The sequence below is a fragment of the Pogoniulus pusillus genome, chromosome W (genome assembly GCF_015220805.1).
Source record: "Pogoniulus pusillus isolate bPogPus1 chromosome W, bPogPus1.pri, whole genome shotgun sequence".
Taxonomy (NCBI): domain Eukaryota; kingdom Metazoa; phylum Chordata; class Aves; order Piciformes; family Lybiidae; genus Pogoniulus; species Pogoniulus pusillus.
Genome location: NC_087308.1, coordinates 59125 through 68389, shown reverse-complemented (window position 1 = coordinate 68389; position 9265 = coordinate 59125).

Here is a 9265-nt window from a genome sequence, read left to right as displayed (position 1 = left end):
AGCTGGAAATTAGAATGAAGCTTTACACTTACAGCTTAGCACAATATACAAGCAGGGATTTACAATATTTACAGCTACAGACAGAAATAGACAAGTTTTAAAAAGCAACACAGAAAAACAACAGCCCTCCCAGAAACCAGAGTCCCCAGGAGGGGCTCCCAACCACCCTTCCACCTTCTTTCCACCCCTCTACCTTACCCCAGACTTTGCCTTACGTGCAAGCTGAGTTTGGAGAATCAGCCAAGGGGGTTAGGAAGCAGACAGATTAGTTAGACAGCAGATGAGAGAGAAGGGAGGCAGTCAGAGCCAGAGAGCAACTCTGCTATCCATGTTTGTGCTCTTGTTTTTATCCATCTCAGCAAGCCTATGAGTGCAGCAGCCATCACCAGTGTTTCCTTGTCACAGCCTAGAATCTAATTCCTCTCACTAAAATAACCCAGCTAGGCCCAAACTAGCACAGTGACACATCTGGAAGAACACTTGGTTGTTAAAGACATCACTCCTAGATAAGGGAGCTTAGGTGTCCTCATAAACTATGGGGACTGTGTCAAGTATACAGAGCTCTTTATGAACACCAAACACCAGTAGCATACGATTTAGCTAGATACATTCCAGAGTAAAGGCTTTTTAATGCAAGACAAAGAATATCATAAGATTATGGAAAGACTGCTTGGGTGACAAAAGTGATAATCAGCCCAATCCCTAGAGTTTGCATTAGGAGCCTCTAAAACATCTTTTCCTTCCTCAACAGTAGAAATATAGACTCATAGAATGGTTTAGGTTGGGAGGGACCTCAAGGATCATCCAGTTCCAACCCCCCAGCATAGGCAGGGACACCTCCCACTAGAACAGGCTGCTCAAGGCCTCATCCAACCTGGCCTTGAACACCTCCAGGCAGGGAGCAGCCACAGCCTCCCTGGGCAACCTGTGCCAGTGTCTCACCACCCTCACTGCAAACAACCCTTTCCTAACATCTACTTGGAATCTCCCCCCTGCCAGATTAAACCCATTCCCCCTTGTCCTGTCATTACCAGACCTTGTCAATAGTCCCTCCCCAGCCTTCCTGCAGGTCCCCTTCAGACACTGGAAGGCCACTCCAAGGTCTCCTCAAAGCCTTCTCTTCCCCAGGCTGCACAGCCCCAATTCTCTCAGCCTGTCCTCATAGCAGAGCTGCTGCAGCCCTCTCAGCATCTTGGTGGCCTCCTCTGGACTGGCTCAAACAGTTCCATGTCCTCCTTGAGCTGGGGGCTCCAGAACTGCACCCAGGACTGCAGGTGGGGTCTGAGGAGAGCAGAGCCAAGGGGCAGAATCCCCTCCCTTGCCCTGCTGCCCACACTGCTCTTGCTGCAGCCCAGCACAGGGCTGTGTCTGGGCTGCACTCCCCAGCTCCTGTTGAGCTTTTCATCAGCCCAGGCCCCCAGGTCCTTTTCCCCAGGCCTGCTCTCCTGTAAGATCACACTGAAACAGTGTATCAAGAAGTATCACTTCCAGCATAATTGCCACAAGGCAGTCTGCCTCACTGCAGCACAATGTATTTGTCTGGGCATATCACAGTGACCACCATCTCACCGCATTCAGCAGAAGACTGCCAAACAACTGTTTCATCCAGTGAAGGCACAGCTCTGTGCAGCCTGTTAAAATCGTTGCCTTGACTTGTGATCTGATTTAAAGTGACAATTTAAATCTGCTCTTGTATAAGCATAAAGTGGCAGGACATTAGCAATACGGTTTCTGCATTTCAAGCCAAGCTATACTTTAACCATATTGCCAAGAGACAATTAAATATTGAATGGAATGTTAAATGAAGAGGTGTGCAGGGTTAACCTTTCTGGGGGAGTGACCTTAAACCTGACTCCAGGGGGCCTTGACCCCTCCCCAGGGGTGGGTCTGAAGAGCAGCAGGTGATTCACGGTTAGCCCACTCCCCCTGCCTGTCTAAAGAGCTGTAATAAAGTCAGGGGGGACTTGCTGTGCTCTCTCTGCCTTCCCTGCCTGCTTGCATCATCACTTCTGTTTCCTGCTGCTCTTTGTTTCACCACGTGGCCAGCATCACCATGAGGCAGACACAATTTGTTTCCATCACAAACCTGGTTGTATATGTACATGTTCTGTACCTTGTTTTCCCTTCCCTACACCTTTGTAGCTTCCCTACCTCATATACCTTTTTTGTTGATCGTTAAACTTTTTCTTCTTTTAACTTCCAAATGGCAGTGAGGTTATTTGGGTCTGCCCACCTTTTCCTCTCTCTCCATCTAATTCCTTTTCTTTTGGGAGAGAAGGGGGAAAAGGGGAGGGCATCCTATAAATTGTTGTTGGTTCTATCAACTCTATTGGAGATTCTGGGGATTTAAATCGGAACCAAGACAAGAGGCAGCAGAAAGGTGACTAAAGCACACAAGTTTTACTCTGTCCTTTTCCTGCATGTGTTGTTGGGCTTCGTTACAGGTAAATGCAACAGAGCAGCCATTTCTTTACCTCTCAGAATTAAATCAGGGCATCCAGGCTATGATCATTTGTATTTGCTTTGCATGTTTCAAATGCAGTGCCAAACACCAATTCCTTCCAAGCCTCTAGAGCAGATGCTGAAATGAAGGCCAGAGTATTAAAAACATTAGTCAAAAATAGAGATGGCACAAGTTCTAACATCTGAGTGCTCCAGAGCCCCCATGTTTGGATATGAACCCTTTGTGAAACTTCTTATATAGTTAGTGACTGGAAGGATGGTAAATTAATGAGTTTTCCCCAAAACAGTGAAAGGACAAACAAAAAGAGAGAGTCTGAAGGCTGGAAGCCTTGTGATTCCAGCTGCCTTTAGCAACATACATGCAAGTGTGAATGCAAGTTACTTGCAAATACCACTTCAGTTCAAGTCTCAGAGCCTGAAGTCTGAAGTATTCATTGTCAGAACATAGACTCATAGAATGGTTTAGGTTGGAAGGGACCTCAAGGATCATCCAGTTCCAACCCCCTGCCATAGGCAGGGACACCTCCCACTAGAACAGGTTGCTCAAGGACTCATCCAACCTGGTCTTGAACACCTCCAGGGAGAGAGCAGCCACAGCCTCTCTGGGCAACCTGTGCCAGTGTCTCACCACCCTCACTGCAAACAACCCTTTCTAACATTTAGTTTGAATGTCCCCTCTGTCAGATTAAACCCATTACTCCTCATCCTGTCATTACAAGACCTCGTCAATAGTCCCTCCCTAGCCTTCCTGTAGGTTCCTTCAGATACTGGAAGGCCACTATAAGGTCTCCTCAAAACCCTCTCCTCTCCAGGCTGAAGACCCCAAATCCTGTCCTCATAGCAGAGCTGCTGCAGCCCTCTCAGCATCTTGGTGGCCTCCTCTGAACTTGCTCCAACAGTTCCATGTCCTTCTTGTGTTGGGGGCTCCAGAACTGCACACAGGACTCCTCCTTTTGAAGTTTTCCTTGAGTCTGTTTGGCAAAATGTTATGTTATGTTATGTTTGTTTGTTTTTTTTCTTTAATGCTAAGGGACAGATAAACACACATCTGAAGTATTCTTATACATCTCAGCAAGCCTATGAGTGAAGTAGACATCACCATTCTTTCCTTTTCACAGCCTGTAATCTAATTCTTCTCACCAAAACATTCTAGCTAGGCTCAAACTAGCACACAACTGCATCTCCTCTTCCTGATCCTGATCAGCATTTGAAATTTGATTAAAAATCAAATTTGAGAAATGGGAATCTGTGAAGAAATGCAAATCTCATGCTCAGCTTCAGTTAGACTGTGAGTCTTGAATTGAGCCAGCTTTTAAACAGCTCAGATTTCATTCTATGCTATGTACCTGTCCTGTGATACCCCAAACTCCTCTCTTCTCCCTCTTACTCCATGGGTTTGAATGGGAGAAGAAAGGCGTGAAAACTTGCTTCCCCCTGGCCCTGCAGGTTTGAAGTGGGGCAGCAAAAGGTCCTTTCCTGAGCATGAGCTGACCCGTGTGGAAGCCTGGGCTGGAATCAGGCTGGTGGTTGGCTGGGCTTCCATGCCCAGTATAAATGGTAACTGGACACTTTGTCTAGAAAAAGGATAAACTGAGCAAGGGTTCCTGCCCTGGGGGTTCCTGCCTTGAGACTTCCCATCTTGAGAGTCCCTTGCCACTGCGAAGGACAAGTTTCTGTCATGATTGGACCATTCCCACTTTTGGACAGCTCCTACCTTTTGTATGGCTCTTGGTTTTATCCCGTCCCTGCTTTTGGACAGTTCTCCCCACCTTTGCACCCATTCATGCAAACCAGCAGGCTTGGCAAGCCTTGGGTCCTTCGAGAGCGCGAACCGGCCACATCTGGATCACCCTCTTCCTGGCTGCCTCTCGGGCTGGAGGGCCCTAGCAGTTTTGGCTCTCCCCTGCCACGATAAAGGCAGCATCATTCCACAACCATCCCACTCGGGAAGAAGTGCTTGAGACATTTCTGAGTCTGGTGGCTCACCAACTCACCTAAGGGCTTCTGTGGTGTGGATCTCTATTGCTGGATATTGCTTGCAGCATCAGAAGGCTGCTTCTACAGAGAAACCCAGTAAGGGATCACTGCTGAGTGCCTATCTCACCTCTGTGAGTAAGATTTTCCCTTAATCTTATGCTCAGCCTTATTGCTAGTGGGGTAAAGCTGCATTTATAGCTTAGCCTTTCCATTGCCTGACTTCCTAAATATCTTAATTTATCTATTATATCCTATTTTGGAAGAAATTCCCCAGCAAACTGAATCTGCTAATAAGCTAAACTAATTTTGTATGTAGTTTGGGGGCAGGGTTCCAGGAAAATAAAATCATTCTATTTTTTTCATATTTCCTGACTTGGCCACATTAATTCCCTGCCTCCACGACAGTACCATGCACCATGTGGGGCTACTTCTGGTAAAGGAGAGCATGCAGTGAGGACATCCACTACTTACTGGCTATGACTTTTATTAAAGCAGAGTAAAGGTTTAATCCAAAATGAATCTTTAAAATCTGTGCAAACGAGATTGTGAATTCCTTGTTGTACAAGGTAAGCTCTTTTACTTCAGTATTGCAGGCATGCACTGTGACTACTGCAAATGTCAGGTCATGAAAGATCTTGCAGTGCCCAGATGTGGACACACAAAATTTTCCATCACTCTCACTGAATGAGAAACAATTAAATAAATCACTGAAATTCACTCTTAGAAGGCTTCAAATGGTTCAGAGCTGTTCTTTTCAAAGCATCCAGACAAAGCTGTACAAATAGACTTTAAGTATTCTTGAATCTGCCCTAGTGAGTTTCACAGAATTCATTTAGTATGTTCTAAAACCCTTCTGTAAGGTTGCTTTTGCTAGACCTGTTTTTTTCCATTCTTCCTTTCAGATTAAGGAACTTCTGTGGCAACACTAAAGTATTTGAAACCAGTTAAGGCTCTGGAATTGCATGGCTATGACTAAAAGTGACGATTCCTACAACCCTCATGAAAAGTATATTGTGTTAATATTGCTCTATAACTCTTTGCTGGTTTACTCCTTGTATAACAATTTTTTACTGTTGTTGAAAATGTATTACAGTTAGCTGCAGTTGTTAGCATAAAGTGAAATTTTAACCCAAGAGTGGAAATCCCAACGTGGTAAGAACAGGCTGCAGAGTCAGTGCTTTTCTTTAAAACACAGGTAGCAAGCAATGCATCACAAAGGGGTTTGTTATTTTTGTTTGGTTGGTTGGTTGGGTTTTTTTCCTCAGTTTAGGCTCTTCTCAGACCCCACCTGGAGTCCTGTGTGCAGTTTCAGAGCCACCAACAGAGGACATGGAACTGTTGGAGCCAGTCCAGAGGAGGACTATGAGGAATGCTCAGAGGGCTGGAACACCTCTGCTATGAGGACAGGCTACAAGAGTTGGGGCTCTGCGGCCTGCAAAAGAGAAGGCTTTAAGGAGATCTTAGAGTGGCCTCCCAGTATTTTAAGGAGACCTACAGGAAGGCTGGGGAGGGACTATTGACAAGGTCTTGTAATGACAGGATGAGGAGTAATGGGTTTAAAGTGGCAGAGGGGAGATTCCAAGTAGATGTTAGGAAAGGGTTGTTTGCAGTGAGGGTGGTGAGACACTGGCACAGGTTGGCCAAGGTGGTTGTGGCTGCTCCCTTCCTGGGCGTGTTTAAGGCCAGGCTGGATGAGGCCTTGAGTGACCTGTTCTAGTGGGAAGCATCCTTACCTATGTTGGGGGGTTGGAACTGGATGATCCTTGAGGTCCCTTCCAACCTAAACCATTCTATGATTCTATGATCATCCTTGCACATCACACTGACTTGTTCCAGAAGTATGGGCAGTGCACTGGTAACCTGCCAAGATGCTGACAGAGTCAAATCCAAGGAAATACATTAAAAAAGATTAGTCTAGACCTCCATATAATGTGATGCTCCTACTCACTATTAGTGGTATAAATAGGTGCCATATGAATGCTTTGGGTAGACAATTGCATCTCCAAAGCATGTAAATTACACAAAATTAAGAAACAAATTAAAGACAGAGATGAGAGCAGGATGCAGGTTTCTGTCTGATGCTTTGGCTTGCAGTGATCAGCAGAGGTATATTCACAGCAGTCCACACATCCAGGGACACACGGAGCAGCAACCTTTACCAAAAAGTGATCTCACTAAAAGCACAAGTGAAACCTCTTCAGCTGAGCAGTTCAGCAATATGCTGCTGATTTCAGCCTTTCATCAGACTTGCTGGAGTCAGGTTAGCCTGGGATGCCAAGCACTCAACTGCGCAAATAGAGAGAACATTTTCCTGCTTCCTGTTCTGGTGAAGGTCTGAAGTAGCATTGGACTTTAAGGAACATTTCCAGATCAAGTTGGGATTTTGCCCAGGAATGCTTTGCACAGTTGTGTCTGTGTTATCTCCCTGTGGCACTTGAAAACCATCTTTTACTTTTTATCACACCCTGCTACTTGATCTTCTTTCTGATCATCACTGACAGATTTTCCATTCTCTCCAAGGAACTGTGCTTCATTCCAAGCTTCACTTCCACATGATCTTTTTTAGCACCTTAACATTCAGCTCTGATCTTTGTTTGCATCACCATTGGATAACAGAATTGCAATGTGTAACAGATTTGTTTCACCTCCAATGTGACTATTTTCACTCGTGCTCGGTTTACTCATGCTTTGTTTCACTTGTCTTCAGCACAGACGAATCATGCCTGTCACTCACAGTGAAGTTTGGTTATTAAGGTACTTTCAGCATGACCCAGTCCTTGGAAGTGCATCACTGAGGTTTAACCACACTGATATTGCTAAACCACTGTCCATCATATCTGAAAGGTCGTGGCAGACTGGTGAAGCTTCTGCTGGCTGGGAAAGGGCAAACATAACACCTGCCTTCAAGAAGGGAAAAAAGGGTGACCCCAGGAACTACAGAGCAGTCAGCCTCACCTCTGTGCCTGGCAAGATCATGGAGCAGATCCTCCTGAAGGCTCTGCTACAGCAAATGGAAAACAAAGCAGAGGTGATTGGTGGTACCCAGCAATGGCTGCACCAAGGGCAGATCAGGCCTGACAAATTTAGTGGCTTTTGGTAATGAACTCACAGCAACAGTGGACAAGGGAAGGGCAACTGACATCATCTACCTGGACCTGAGTAAGGCATTTGGCTCTGTCCCACAGGACACCCTGGTCACCAAACTGGAAACACACAGACTGGAAGGGTGGAGCACTGCTGGGTAAGGAATTGGCTGGATGGTGGCATGCAGAGAGTGGTGGTCAAGGGCACAATGTCCACCTGCAGAGCAGTGCCAAGTGGCATCCCTCAGGGGTCAGTGCTGGCACCAGTGCTGCGTAGCATCTTTATCAGTGACATGGACAGAGGAATCAGTGCACCCCCAGCAAGTTTGCAGATGAGACCAAGCTGTGTGGCACAGGTGACTTGCTAGAGGGCAGGGACCCATCCAGAGGGACCTGGACAGGCTGCAGAGCTGTGCCCAGGCCAACCTCATGAAGTTCGACAAGGCCAAGTGTTAAGTTTCTGTACCTGGGTGGGTGCAATCCCAAGCACAACTCCAGGCTGTGTGGGGAATGGCTGAGAGCAGCCCTAAGGAACAGGCCCTGGGGGTCTGGGCTGATGCAAAGCTCAGCAGGAGCCTGCAGTGTGAGTACAGCCCAGACACAACCCTGTGCTGGGCTGCAGCAAGAGCAGTGTGGGCAGCAGGGCAAGGGAGGGGATTCTGCCCCTTGGCTCTGCTCTCCTCAGACCCCACCTCCCCCTTTCATTTCATACCCTGCAGCAATACAATCTAAATGCCTTCCCGAAGATCCATGCATGCCACTCCATACAAACCAGAGAATATTGCCTCCACCTTTCGTTGAGGGAGTTTCTGTCAACGACATTCCTTATTCCTTCATTTCCTTCCCAGACACACAAAAAAAAAGATAGAAAGTTTCACTGAAAGATGCCTGCTGTTGTGAAAACAGCACTGTGCAGTGAAGGCAGGGTAAAATTTAAATCCTTTTACACAGGTTCTCTAGAGGGAGTGGCATTGGCAGTCAGCAGCTATGGAACATTTCTGACTGCCCAGCAAAAACAATGACTTTTAATGCCTGTGAAGCAGTTTTCCAATCCCTTTTCCTACTGAGAATTAGGATGCTGAGGAGCCTCCAAAAGTGTTGAAACTAAGACATCACAAAATCCAGAGAAGTAAAAAATTCAGAAACAGAAAGTAAGTATTTTTTAGTCAGACTAGCCCAGAAGCATAGACTGGTTTGGCTTGCAAGTCCAATCCCCCCTCTAGTCCAACCCCCCTGCAGTGAGCAGGAACATCCTCCATTAGATCAGGTTGCCCAGAGCCCTCATGAGCCTGAATATCTCCAAGGATGGGGCCTCAACTATGTCCCTGGGCAATCTATTCTGGTGTTCCACTACCCTCACAGTAAAAATCTTTTTCCTAACATCCAACCTAAATTTCCTCTTCTCTAATTTCAAACTATGGACTCTCATCCATCACTGCAGGCTTTTGTAAACAGTCCCTTTCCAGCCTTCTTGCAGACCTCTTTCAGGTACTGGAAGTCTTATTATTAGCTCTTCCCAAAGTCTTCTCTTCTCCAGGTTGTGCAAGCCCAGCTCCTTCAGCCTGTCCTAGTGAGAGAGGTGTTCCAGCCCCCTGATCATTTTTGTGGCACTCCTCTGGACCTGCTCCACCAGGTCCAGATCCTTTCTTTAAATACATCCCTGTGAGATAACAGGAAGACTGGGAAAACTTCAGGACCAATGCTTCAGAAATAGCTGGAGCTCTGGGAGAATATGACAGTCA